Consider the following 14,782-nt stretch of genomic DNA (forward strand, 5'->3'; position numbering starts at 1 on the left):
CTTCGCAAACGTTCTCGTTTCTTCGCGTTAGTCCACAAGCATACTGAACATTTTGCGAAAGCTACCTCCTTTCTAACGAAATTGTGGTTTGTCCTATTTAGCGAAATAGTAAACGGTTGTTCTTGTATTCTATATTCAAGATTCCTGGGCAAGGACCAGGGAGAAAGGTCTCGTGCCTGGGAAGCGCCTGCACGGAGCTGCAACCCGGCAGCCACTACTCAGCCCCACCAGTAGGAGAGGCTTGGACGAGAGCGGGCGGCAGCAGCGATTGCGACTGCAGCGCACCAGGCGGCCGGTGCAGGAAACGGCGGCTTGCAGTAGCGGCAACGACGTGCACCTCATTCGACGCATAGCAGCCGCCTACAGCAGCCACTTGTTGCAGCCAATTGGGGAGACCTGCGCCAGGCCAACGCAGATTCCAGGGCGTACGAAGAGCTGCGAACACAGCCGCGGTCCGTGCTCCTGCAGCTATAGTTGAGGTAGGTTGTGGCAAGAGTTGCCACCGGGTCACGGCCGCGCCGCGCCGCGCCGCGCCGCGCCCTCGCTGCGAATCTCATATCGGTTTTCTGAACCGCCCTGCAAACTCGCACTGCTGCGCGCCTTTGCGTTATGAGATGTCGAATGCTGCCTCGGGCACGGATGTGTGTGATGTCCTTAGGTTAGTTAGGTTTAAGTAGTTCTAAGTTCTAGGGGACTGATGACCACAGAAGTTAAGTCCCATAGTGCTCAGAGCCATTTGAACCATTTTTTTTAATCACCGTACTGCATAAGTCTAATAATGTTGTTGAGGAAAAACTAATCAGATATGCAAGTTTTAAATCGCAAGTTAATGTAAATCTTATTTTTCCTTTTTAAAGCCAAGGTGTTTCGGAGCTACAGCTCCTGTTTTCAGTGACTGTCACTGATGGTTTTAGGCATTCCATTTGCTTCAGTTTATACTCTCGCAGTAAATGAACGACTATGTTCAGCGCTGATGGTACTGCAAGAAAAGCGTGTCAGACGAATTGAGTAACAAATACGGTGTTAATGCAAAGCCTGTTTGCTTTCGTCTTGGGAACTTCGTCCAACAAATTTCTTTAACTTTTTTTATATAAACAGAATTTGGCCACAAAATGTACATCTGCATCACTCAAAAACATAATCATTCGCCTAAAAATCTCAAATGGTGTTGAAGCCTTGAAACTAGTTCCATTTAAATAGGTAAAATATTGTGCGTGTCTGTTTAAAATGTCATGTTACTAGCACAAAATTCCTTGACGTGTAAGCTGCAGTGAATGTGACACATTACAGTTTTTAAACTATATTTCCTTCCAGTACTTGGCCCTAATTAATTCTTTCTGCTGTGGCTTTAGAAATGCCCCGTGTTTAACGAAACGCTAAAGCAGATTTACTGTGGACAGAAAAAATTAGACGTCCGTTTTACCTCACAATTCACTAAAACAAGAAACAGTATTTGTTCTTCAGGACGAGAACTCGCGCCATATCCAGATATGTTAAGACCTACAAAGCTTTCATTGAATTATAATTTTAGTACTGAACTCTCTCTCTCTCTCTCCCTCTCTCCCTCTCTCCCTCTGTCAGTCTCTTGCTCGTTCTTCTTCGCTGATCTTGAAACACTGTATCTGTTTTCTTATTTTTATTTCTGCTGTTTTTCCTTCTTTTCAAAGGTCACTTTTTAACACAAGTGATACCACATGATAAACTGAACTTTCTTGGTCATTCAGCGGTGGTCGTTGTTTCTTGTAACAATCTCTACATTCCCTGTAAGTGTTTTCTTTTAGAAATATTTTTTGTGGTTTAACAACCTTTTATGTGAATACCGCTACCCAGTACTGAAATACATTATTTCTCACGTAAGAAAATCACACATCTTGAATTTTCATCGGACAGAGGAATTACAATATCACTTACCGAACGCAGCTGACTCCCAAACTATTATTCAGAACAAATGAGCCTGACGGCATGTAGATAAGTTCGTACACAGGTTAGCAAATTGTAAAAATGAATTTTCATTCCGAAGTAATTTTCACGTAGCCTAGTAGCTGTCTTTAATCCAAATGCGCATATGGATCAACATTGTGAATAACAACACTGTTTACTCATTTTTGTATTTTACTTATATTTTGAGACGTCTATTTATTCGACCTTTCTCATGTGATATCACATGCATCTTGACGAGGACCTTAACATCAAAAGCGATTGTTAAATGTAAAGTGGAACATTCATAATATCGGGTTTCCCGTTGATAAATACGAAATTATTCCCCCAAGGAGCGACGAAAATGTACTTCAACGATATAAATGTGAACAGTTCCTTCGTTCTACGACAGGAATACGTGTAAGAGCATCCTTATAGAAAGTTAGTTTGGGCGTGTCTTACGTCTGAAAAATTAACACACATTGTCAGACGGAGTATGAACGCCTAGAGTGCTGGTTTTCGAGACGGAGATGTGAACCAGACTCAGATCGAAACTACTCGTCGTCCCATGATTCGGGAAAACGACCATCCTGAGAGTGGCTTTCAAGCGGTTTTGCACAGCCTTTTAGATGCATGCCGAATCGTCAGTCTAGGAGCCTGCTAACAAAACATGTGCATCTTTACCCCGGAGACTACCTTACAGTTTCTGATGGAGGGTGCTTTGTGCACACCGCCACTTCCTCCTTTTCCCGTTCCAATCGCTTATCCCCGGGAAGTACGACTGCAAGACTCCGCATGAGATCGAATCTCTCTGATGTTGTCTAATGGTCTTTTCGTGAGATATCCGTAGGAGGCAGCACTATATTGCCTGACTCTTCTAGGAAAGTACGCTCTCGGAACTTTTACCAGTAGACCACACCGAGATGCAGTTGGCTAAATGTCTCTGGAGTCGGCTGAATATCTCTGTGACGTTTTCGCGCTTACTAAATGAACCTTTAACGAAGCGTGCAGTTCTTCGTTGGATCTTCTCTACTTCCTCTTTCAGTCCTTTGTAAAACGGATCCCAGATGACGAGCAATATTTAAGTATTGGTCGAACAATACACCCTTTGTTGATCTACTACGTTTCCTGCGTATTCTTCCAACGTATCTCAGCCGCATCTAATTCTGTGTGGTCATTTCATTTCATAGCTTATGGAAGTAGTTGCTTACAGTGATTGTTCTTCGGGTATGTAATATACAGTAAAGGTGCTTTCTGTGTATGTTACCTAGTATGTTAGGTATGTTTACGTTAGGGCTCAACTGCCACTCCCTGCAACTGTCTATCATCTGTAGGTCTTCCTGCATTTCACTCCAATCCTTCAGCGTTGCGATTCCTCTGTACACAACAGCATCGTCCGCGAAAAGCCTCATGGAACTTCTGACGTTACCCGGTAGGTCAATCATATACCGGGTGTTAAGGATACAGGTTCAGATATTGTGATCATTGGTACCTAAACACGTACCCACTTGAATGTGTAAGTTGATTTTAGGGTTTCGTACTTAAGTCGGTAAACACGGAATCCTTACAGGATCACTTTGTTGTACGTCTGTCTGTCTTTTCAAAACGCTTTTTCGTAGACGTATCAAATTGAAATTCATGATACATATTAACGTCTACGCTACCTTGGCGATGTAAAAAAGTGACGCTTGTAACTCAATACAGTCAAACGATATGGCCATGACACATATTTAGATGCTCGAAACCTTACTCACTAAACCTACAGTGTATTTCCCGCTAGTCTAGTCATGAAATTTGCCGAGAAGCAAGATTTCACACTACAATCGAAGGAAAAAAATTAAAAACTGTTAATTTGTAATTGTATCACACGAAAAAATATTTCTTTTGCCATTTGTTATCCGACTTCAAAGTTGAAGTTAAAACATTCTCGAAAGTCTTGGAATCCCTGGGACCAAAATCTTGCCAGTAGCAATGTCGTAACAGGCAAAAATCATCGGGATTTTCGATTCCTGGAATGGAAGGATTGCCTATATACATAATTACGTTTGTACAGAACACCCAAGTGCGCGAGTTCTAAAAGGATCTTGGCAAATTTATTCTCTGCTTCTAACAGTCTTCCCGCAAACACTTCTCGTAATTTCGTACCTGATTTCTCTGCACAGCCGTAACTGTATCAGTAAGTAGACTGTGCCTGTCAGTACAGACTAACCGTTTTGTGTCCACACTTCATCACCTAAGCTGCTGCTCGGGGGAAAATAAGGATTGATAATGGCTTGCTCTTGCCTCGTGTACCCAGAGGTACTAACCAGCCTAAAAACATACTAGATATGGAGAAGGGATCTGTTCTTTCGGACATGTCCCGAAAGAACAGATACCATCTCCATATACAGTTAAGGTTAACTGGCCATTGATCTTCTTCTTCTGTGCGGAAGCACATGCATTGCCCGAACTCTTATGGGGCTCGGTCAGATTGTCTGCCACGAGTAATGAGTGAAGTGGGCAGGGGCACTAGAATGTAGTGTGTGGACATTATGTTGGGAATGTGGGTCTTACGTGGACCGTGCAAGAGATAAATCACTGCAGTCGCTCTATCCTCTGTGCCCTCGGTGGCTAAGATGGATAGAGCGTCTGCCATGTAAGCAGCAGATCCCGGGTTCGAGTCCCGGTCGGGACACACATTTTCAACTGTCTCCGTTGATGTATATCAACGCCTGTCGACAGTGTAGGGTCTTGATTTAATTATCATTTCTAAAAACAAACTACTCCTAATAGCTGTAATTATTAGTCTGTAAATGAAGTAAATACTGATGTACTGTTGTTCAGTACGCTGCCCTCAGTCACCAATAAAAATATTTGCACTTATGCCCCTAACATCGCGTATATTGTGAAAAGTAACGGTCCCATAACAGTCCCTTGGGGGACAAATGGTTCAAATGGCTCTGAGCACTATGGGACTCAACTGCTGTGGTCATAAGTCCCCTAGAACTTAGAACTACTTAAACCTAAATAACCTAAGGACAGCACACAACACCCAGCCATCACGAGGCAGAGAAAATCCCTGACCCCGCCGGGAATCGAACCCGGGAACCCGGGCGTGGGAAGCGAGAACGCTACCGCACGACCACGAGATGCGGGCCCTTGGGGGACACCCGAAGTTACTATAACGTCTGGAGATTTCCCTCCGTTCAGAACGACACTCGGACGAGACACTCAAGAATACTGATTACGCGTCTAGGATCTATATCTAACATGAGTAACAGGGGTGTACTGAACGCACACAAAGAAGAAGAACGCGAATGGTCACAGGGTTGTTTCTTGTTTGGGAGAGCGTCTCGGGAATACTGGAAATTCTGGATTGGCAGATCCCTGAAGACGGACACCAAATTTACATTGAAAGCCTGCTTACAAAGTGTAAGAAACCAGCATCGAGTAAAGAATCTAGCAGTGTAATACAGTCCACTAGGCAGGAGCCCTTAGGGACCGCAAAGACAAGATTAGACGTGCTACAGGATGCACAGAGGCGTTTAAGTGGCCTTCTTTGCGCGCTCCATACGCAAAAGGAACGGCGAGAACCTCAATATTTCGTAGAATAGTAAGTACACTCTGCCACGCGATGCGCAATGGTTTGAAGAGTACCGCTTCATGATCATGACACGCTAGCTGTTAAAGCACGCAGAATGAAGTTTAAACGATTTACAGACGGTTCTTCCTTGAAAAATAATTTTCTTTCATAACATTTATTGTTAAAATGACAAAAGATAAATGTTATTTAGTTTTGTGGGTGATCTTTTGTAACAATCTCTTTTTTTATGGAATGATAAGCAATTCTCAATGCATCGCGAGTGCTATCTATAACTCTGTCTTAGACAAAAGATTATTATCTACACTGATGACAAACACTTCTTACAGAACGTGCTTCCTCTCCCCACCACCACTTGCTTCACCCACACTTTTCAATCCCTGTTTAAAATCAACCAAGTTAAAATGTGTGCACTATATATACTGTTTGCAAATCATTTGATTGTTGGACTCCTTACTTTCAGAACTGGCAATAGCTGGAAGAGTCCAAGCTTCCAATGCAATATGTCTGATGACAGCCAGTAATTATTATTACGATTGTTATTTTATTGTGTAGGTCATACAGCAGCGCAGCAGCTATTGCATAGTTACTGTTCAGATCTGTAGTCAATTTGTTCGTTCATTGATGTGAAGAGAATAATGAAGCAACTACTGTTCTATTGCGAGAACTATGTTCAACTCGACGAAGGCATATTATGAAATATTTAAGTCTTTGTTTTATACTCGTATATGCCTCAATTTTACTGTCGCAGATGAGTGGTACAAAGTACGTGTGGTTTTAATGGAGCAGATAAGAACGATTAGTTTCAGAAGCTGTAGACCCCCCCCCCCCCCGCGTGTGTCGCGCCTTAATGCTATATTTGGGAAAAAATGCAATTATTAGTAACTTATGCTATCAACATTACAGTCTTACAAAATACTGATTATAGTAACGATATTTTAGAAAAATAATTTAGTATCAGGACTGAAACACAATTAAACCAGCTGCTTTTACCCGTCAGAAAATTTCATTTCACCCCTCATCAGAAGGATGTAAAAAAGGAAAAAGAATTTTACAAAAAAAGAACTGTTCCTGGATCTGCAATATAATTCCTTCCTCACTCCTCGCGTCGCTACTCAAAGCCCCAGCGAAAAGCTGTATTAAAACGTTCTGCATCCAATAATGAATAGCCGGTAACTGTGGAAAAGAGAGTGAGTGTGGTCCGTTCGTAAAGTAATAACATTCGACTTATCCATAACCTCCCGTTTGCTAAATACTGAAGCTCAGGCAGATAATAGTAGAAATTGATATTGTGACATTTGGAATGTTATGAAGGAAGGAAGAAAGAGGGAAGTTCTCATTAATGAACTAAGTAACATACTTACGTACGCCATAAAGGGTCTCTGTTTATGAAATGTTAAGAGAGACAATCATTTCTCCTATAATCCATTCGCCAGAGGAGCAGGAGAAGGAGACACCCCTATAATGGTACCAAGTACGCTCCACCATACGCTATAGAACTACTTGCCCGATATTTTGGGAAGCGTAGTATAATAGCAGTTAAATATTTTTATAACAATTTTTGTAAATAGTCTTCATCCATGACTATACATTTCTGCCAAGTTCCAATTTTTCATTCCAAAGTAGGGAGATGTTTTATCGAAACCGAAGATTCACAGAAACAATAACATCGTAGTTTCCAGAGTGAGATTTTCACTCTGCAGCGGAGTGTGCGCTGATGTGAAACTTCCTGGCAGATTAAAACTGCATGCCGGACCGAGACTCGAACTCGGGACCTTTGCCTTTCGCGGGCAAGTGCTCTACTATCTCCGCTACCCAAGCACGACTCACGCCCCGTCCTCACAGCTTTACTTCTGCCAGTATCTCGTCTCCTACCTTCCAAACTTTACAGAAGCTCTCCTGCGAACCTTGCAGAAGTAGCACTCCTGAAAGAAAGGATATTGCGGAGTCATGGCTTAGCCACAGCCTGGGGAATGTATCCAGAATGAGATTTTCACTCTCAGCGGAGTGTGCGCTGATGTGAAACTTCCTGCCACAGTAAAACTGTGTGCCGGACCGAGACTCGAATATCGTAGTTTGATACAAATTTCTAACCAGCGAGTTCAATAATCAAGTTACTGTTACGAGGAAAATTCAATGAATCAAGAATACTTACGGGGATGCTGGCGTGGTATCCGTGCGATACGTCGCTCCTGTGTAGATAAGGCGTTGTTCTTGCGCAAGTAAACACACTATTGCCTGTTGTGAATGCCCGAGTCAGGGATATAGACGGAAGGGTGTAAATAACACCGCAGGCGTAGAGACGCAGGCACAGAAACACTACCTAGTGGATCTGTGCGATCCAGCGCCATCATCAGAGTGTTAACCTCAGATATGCCTAAAACAAGAAAATATATCGTGGTAGGATGTTCGCTAACTAGACGAACAATATGGTGAACTTCATAAATAATTACTTTTTAACGTTTATGACATCGAAGTTGCTATTTTTAAATGGGATTATTTACATTATTTCAGTGGCACTGGCAAGAGTCTTGGAGGACTTCAACTAAGTAACGTATGTGGAACATGATGAAATAGTAACAACATAGCAGTGCGGCAAACCACTGTCCCACTGTCAGGAGAAGAGATCCAAATATCTGCTGTACTTTACAAGCTGAAATCAGAGGCATTATAGTCCAGTCAACAAGGAAAATTTTGGGAAGAAATTAGTGTAGACGTAAATTTTTGCACAGTGCTGGGAGTGTTATGAACAACATACTAAGAATCCTGCAGTGGGGTGTGGGCGTTGGGGGGAGTTGGGTGTAAAAGTAACTTTTTATGGTTTTATCGAATAACTCGAGATCCGCGGCTTCTAGCGAAAATATTACCGATATAAAATTAAACTACATTAAATTTCCGACAAAAAAGTTTGTATTCCTTTTTTTTTCTCTAGTACTAACAGTTTCTGCGTTCAGGGAATGGAAAAATCGCAGATTATTAAAAATATTGTTCTAACGGTATAAAATTAATGTTCATTTTTAAATGAAATGGGTTAAAAGCAAATATTTTATGTGTATATCACATCTTAAGTGGAGCAAAGCCGTATTAAGCGATATATTGTGTCTTGTGTTCCGGGAGGTGTAGGAGAGCATTGGGAAGGGATTGGGGGGGGGGGGGGGGTTAGAAGTGCGAGGGAAGGATTGTTTTTATGCACTTCCCTTCTTCATAAGGCAGCAAATTGAAAGTCGAGCAGGAGCTTCCCCACTATGCCTCTCTCATTACGTCACAAGAAGCAACAACAGGGTGTTTCACAAAGTTATATAGTCCCTAGTTGACAGCATATTTTAAAGCCATGTTTTAGTCATTTGGTCGTGAATTAATAAATGATCAAAAAGTTACTGCTAGTCTGTCGTCATTAACTGTGTTACGGTAGGCTGCATAAATCTTCTTCATTTCGGATCTGCTGGCTCTGGTAGAGTGAACGGCATTGATTGGAGCCACTTACAACCCACCCACAGTATATCTTCCAAGGTGGGTGTGAATATATTCTGATGGAATGGGACTGGTATGTTTAAATCTCGAACAGTGATCTGCTGTAATGCATTGATTTACTTACGTTGAAGTGCCTGAAGTCGTACGTTGAAATACCTTAAGTTGTACAACACCTAGGTGACTTACTCCTGATGCAGAGGGAGACAATTTAAGTCTCTGGGTCTCTTCAGATTTTGAGAGATGAGGCTACGGTGATCGATTTGATACCCTTCATGCTGCGAAAAGTATTCCAGACAGAGATAATGGAGACAGTGAAATGACCATTGTCAAATACATATTGATTGTATATTCCACTTTGGACAGGCTTTTCAGTGTGATAGACAGCTCACAGCTCCGGCTGTTGAGTTTTTTTTTTTTTACATAATAGTTCACTTAACAACTGTAAATAAGTACATAATAAACTGAAAATAGCACCAATACATAAACATGAGCGCAGTGGATTTGTTTTGTCAGACACTGGACAGGAAGTGCTAGTGAGGTATGGACTGTAAACTGAGAAGCGAGCAACGCTCATGGTGGGGAAGTTGCCTTTCCCGGAAGAACATTACAGCTTCCGTATAGGATGACTAAGAAGGATTTTCTCCTCTAGGTCACAGTGTGCAGAGATTTATTTAGATTCTATCCATATGCATTACCTGCGTTGTGTTATTAGTAATTCATATCTGAATTCCATGCAGTGTTAACGCATTTTGTGAAAACTAAACGCTCCCCGGTTATGTCTGCACCCTGCATCTTGAATGATTCATAAGACACACTGACGAGGACCTGCGTAATTTTGTGGAAGACGCTGCAGTTGCTACTTGTCACGCAGTGGCGTAGACAGAATGGGGAGGCTTTAAATCTGCAGCCCTATGAAGGAGGCGAAGCGCATGAGAACAATCCGGCAACCTATCTTCCGTCACGCTTCTACCCCACACATCTGCCCCCTTCACCTTGCTACACACCCAGGACACAAGTTATCCCTAAACAGGCTGTGCTCCACTTAGATGTGGGACGTACATTTAATACTTGTTTGTAAAACACGTAATTTAAGAATAAACATCAGTTTTCTACCATTAGAAAAATATTCTAAATAATCACCCACTTTACCATTCCTCTAAACGCGGAAACTATTAATCTCAGAAAAAAATGAAAACAGCATTTTTGAAGGAATATAATAGAGTTTAATTTTGTAACGGGAAATATTTTCGCTAGAAGCCGTTGTTTTCGAGTTACTCGAGAAATTCATAAAACAGTGACCTTTAAACCCACCCCCACCTCAACGCTCACAGGATTTTTCGTATGCTCTTCATGACACTCTAAGCTCTGTGCAAAAATTTGCGACTAATCGACCTCTCTTGCTTTTCGTTGACGGTGCTATGAGGAAGTTCGTGTAAGAATACACAGTTAAGGAAAGAATGTGGACCACCAGTATCCCTTCGTGCCTGATATCTTCCCAGCAGGAGAACTGCTTATGCCACGAGGACAGATTTTAAAAAAATAGGACACGTACGATAAAATTACAACTCAAATGCGGAAGAGTGTTCACATGGAGCGGATGTCGATTATGAGATATAGAAGCCGGCAGTTACATTCGCGTTGCCACAACCAGTATTGGAGCCTGAGGCGGAATTGATAAATTGGTTTGCGGAAAACACGATTTGGGTGTCCATGGAAGTGCAGTGTCAGTGGGGAAGTTAGTTCACTATGGTGGTCTCGTGCTCACGTAATCTGCACTTCTATGGCGACGCGTATGCGAACACGGTTTGGTTCCATTGGCACTAACGTTATGCTGTGCAGGGCTGTGCCAATAGGAGTCATTGGGATCTCGTCTCTGCAAAACCTGATGGTGCCTCCTCAAGTCCCAACTCACTCTATATGGTCTATACTAATATCATGCTGCAGTAACCAGAGGTTACCTGTCGTTCTTTGCTGACGATAGAGCTCGTTGCACAAGCAGTCATACATCAAGATATATCGCTCGCAAACTGCAAGAAAATTTAGCAGACATCTAGAAATGGCCACTGCGCTGAAAAGTTTCATAAAAGCTGAAGCCATGTTTTACATAAACAAGACTGAAAGAACATATAAAAGTCGTTACAAGTGGAACAGCGCTGTCACGGAAAATTATCGCAACGTTTATAGGACTAGTTATTGATTCAAAGTTAACATAAAAAATTGATTGCTTCTGTAACGAAGGAAATGCACTATTACAAGGTCATTTCTAACTCAGTTGGAAATATTTTTCAGGGCTAGTTTTCTGACTATTTATTTAGTATAAAAGATCTTTGGGCTCCAGTGGTTTCGATTGAGAGTAGTAATATAATTATGATTCATTCTGTTTGTTGCGCCGATCACCTATTTTTCTATGAAAATATCTTCACAACAGTGAAACTTCTTGTAGTACGGTATCACCGAGGTGTGCTGTATAAAACATAGTTTAATGCAACAACCCTCAAATGAAACACTGTACTGTGATGTGATTGTTCGGCCGCCGCTCTTACATAATATTCAGTGAATCCATGTTCAAGGTTCATATCGGCCAATTCTACATCAGTAAACCAATACCTACTTCAGTGTATCATTGTTAACGTATAGCGAACATTGCCGGAGAAACCAGGCCCGTGATAGAAGGGAGCAGTACCGGAAGCAAGCTTCAGAGCGAAGACAAAAGTGGGCTTTTGTCAACAGCAGGCACCGCCAGTGAATGGAACAATTTCCTTTTCAAACAAGACGCACAGCGCTTGTCGTCGACATTTGCGCTGTTATGCTGCTGCTGATTACTGTTTTAAGGAGACTAAACTTGTTATGTCAACACCTTCCTACTCTCTCTCCCCGTTCCCTCCCCGCCAGGACGGAATCAGTGAACTGCAGCTGTTGTGTCTCCAGTAAATTTTGTATGCAAGGGTGAGAAAGTTTTCTAAATGTTTGTGTAGCGTGTATCTAAGGCGGGACGTGAGTATCAGCCTGATATTCACCTAGTGCAGAGGTTCCCAACCTTTCTGAGACCATAGCCTTGACTGCAATCAGATAATGAGGCCTCCGTGCACGATCAAATATTTTGTCAGTCTTAACGACCGCGTAAAGTACCGTTTGACGTATTTGTCAAATATAGGGGGTATTATCCGAGTTTGTCAAATATAGAGCACATTTACAAGTATTTGCCAGGAATTTTGGTAGCCCGGCCGGTGTGGCCGAGCACTTCTAGGCGCTTCAGTCTGGAACCGCGCGACCGCTACGGTTGCAGGTTCGAATCCTGCCTCGGGCATGGATGTGTGTGATGTCCTTAGGTTAGTTAGGTTTAAGTAGTTCTAAGTTCTAGGGGATTGATGACGTCAGATGTTAAGTCCCATAGCGCTCAGATCCATTTGAGCCATTTGAATTTAGGTAGACGGACAATTTGACAAGATGGCGGACGCCGTCAGTGTCGACGATTCACGTGTATCGTCAGTTTACATGACTATGGGAAACTGCGAACAAGGATAATAACAAAATAGCACTGACAATTAGCAGTATGCTAGAGGTGGCGCATCTTTCCCAGCCATTTATTATGCAGCAACAACTTACGGAGAAAATCGATATCGTACGCGTAACATATAAGCGGAAGTGCAACGAAATAAAAAACATCCAAGTTCTCTGGTTCTTCCATAGGCAATGCAATGTGGCTTATATGTTGCCATGTTGTGGGATTTTAATGAACTGTCATTAAGAGCACCAAGTAGAAGAAAATAAATTTTCGCATATTTGTATCTTCTTTCTCAATGTGGCGGCCAAACAATTCTTCAACAAATTATTAAAAGTTGCACTGCCCATCCGTAGGAAGTTGATGTAATCATCAGGTTCTGAGTGTTGCAGTTCCTTTAACAGGGGCGTGTGTATATTTCTCTCTCATTTCAAACCATTCCCCGGAACAGTGTCTCGTTTTCTTCTTCTTCTTCTTCTTCTTCTTCTTAAGTGTCGTGCCAGAGACAGTACTGAAATTCTTCATCTGTTTTTGTAATGTGTCAGAATACAGTATACATAAAAAACGTCTGCTTCAAAAGTAAGATGAAATTAACAAGTTTTGTTGCTGCATGTTCAGTTTTATTTGACATGTCAGTGGCTAGATCAGAGCGCATTTGATAAACAAGTTTGCCCTTTCATGAGGGTCTTAACAAGTTATTGAAAGGTTCATCGTCCAACCGAAGAAAGCTGATGTAATTGTCGGCTCTGACATTAATGTTACGTTTAGTAAAATCTGTCTCATTCTGAGCCATTCCCTATACCAGCATCTTGTTCTTTTCATCTTCTTTAAACAGTGTGTCAAAGTCCATGCCAGGAATGCGTAGTCTCTACTTTGTGACCATTCTCACTACTGTCAAAATACTCACGAACAAGAACGGCGTCTGTTTCTAAGTAAGGTTAAACTGGAAAACTTCTGTCGTACGTGTAGGGGCTTCTTTGATAAATCAGCGACTAAATAAGACCGAATAGAAAAACAAGTTTGCAACCCCCGCCCTCACGATCATCAATATTAGAACCTAACTAAATTTCAGACTGAAAAATAATTTTCTCTCTGAACAGTTTCATTTTTAAAATAAGGAAAGATAAATGATTATTTCATTAAACCACGAACTAATGAGCCAATGAGATGATTGGTACTGCTCTTTTCTAACAACATTTTTTATAGAATGATGAATAAATTATATTCGTAAACCACCAGATTACTGGACTCTTTCCTTCTGAAGTGGCAAAAACTGGAAAACTTCGGGCTGCGAATGCTTTGTGTGTGACCAACACCATTAACCCTCTCTCAGGCGCCATTCTGGAACCCCTGTGTTCAGACGCCATGAGCCTGACAGGCACAGGTTTTGAAATCAGCTATTATCTCATATTTTCAAGTTCTGTAACCTAAACATAATAAGTTTCTCTCATGGGAATGTGTAGAAACAGATTATATGAAAATAGATGCTAAAAAACTTTTTTTTTTAGTCATCAGTCTTCAGACTTGTCTGATGCGGCCCGCCATGAATTGCTCTCCTGCATCTCAGAGTAGCACTTGCAACCTACGTCCTCAATTATTTGCTGGATGTATTCCAATCTCTGTCTTTCTCTACAGTTTGCGCCCTCTACAACTCCCTCCCGTACCGTGAAAGTCATTCCTGGATGACTTAACTGATATCCCATCATCCTGTCCCTTCTCCTTGTCAGTGTTTTCCATATATTCCTTTCCTCTCCGATTCTGCGCAGGACCTGCTCATTCCTTACCTTATCAGTTCACCTAATTTTCAACACTCGTCTGTAGCACCACATCTCAAATGCATCGACTCTCTTCTCTTCCGGATTTCCCACAGGCCATATTTCACTACCATACAATGCTGTGCTGCGTACATTCTCAGAAATTTCTTCCTCAAATAAAGGCCGAAGTTATATAATAGTAGATTTGTCATGGCCAGGAATGCCCTTTTTGCCAGTGCTAGTCTGCTTTTGATGACCTCCTTTCTCCGTCCGTCATTGGTTATTTTGCTGCTTAGGTAACAGAATTCCTTAACTTCCTCTACTTCATGACCATGAATCCTGATGTTAAGTTTCTCGCTGTTCTCATTTCTGCTATTTCTCAATAGTTTCGTCTTTCTTCGATGTACTATCAGTACATTGTCTTTACTCATTAGACTGTTCATTCTGTTCAGGAGATGATGTAATTCTTTTTTACTTTCACTCAGGGTAGCAATTTCATCAGCGAATCTTATATCATCTTAAATGTTAATTCCACTCCTGAACCTTTCTTTTATTTCC

General features: G+C 41.8%; 1 protein-coding gene across 1 annotated transcript in view; it reads left to right on the forward strand.

Annotated features, from left to right (window-relative positions):
• The first annotated feature begins 410 nt into the window (after positions 1 to 410).
• LOC124595628 overlaps positions 411 to 14,782 on the forward strand; it is a 136,830-nt gene continuing 122,458 nt past the window's right edge. The window contains exon 1 of the mRNA XM_047134451.1: positions 411 to 479. The gene's annotated coding sequence lies outside the window, so the exon portion shown is untranslated. The remainder of the gene's footprint in view (positions 480 to 14,782) is intronic.

The sequence above is a fragment of the Schistocerca americana genome, chromosome 2 (assembly GCF_021461395.2).
Source record: "Schistocerca americana isolate TAMUIC-IGC-003095 chromosome 2, iqSchAmer2.1, whole genome shotgun sequence".
Taxonomy (NCBI): Eukaryota; Metazoa; Arthropoda; class Insecta; order Orthoptera; family Acrididae; genus Schistocerca; species Schistocerca americana.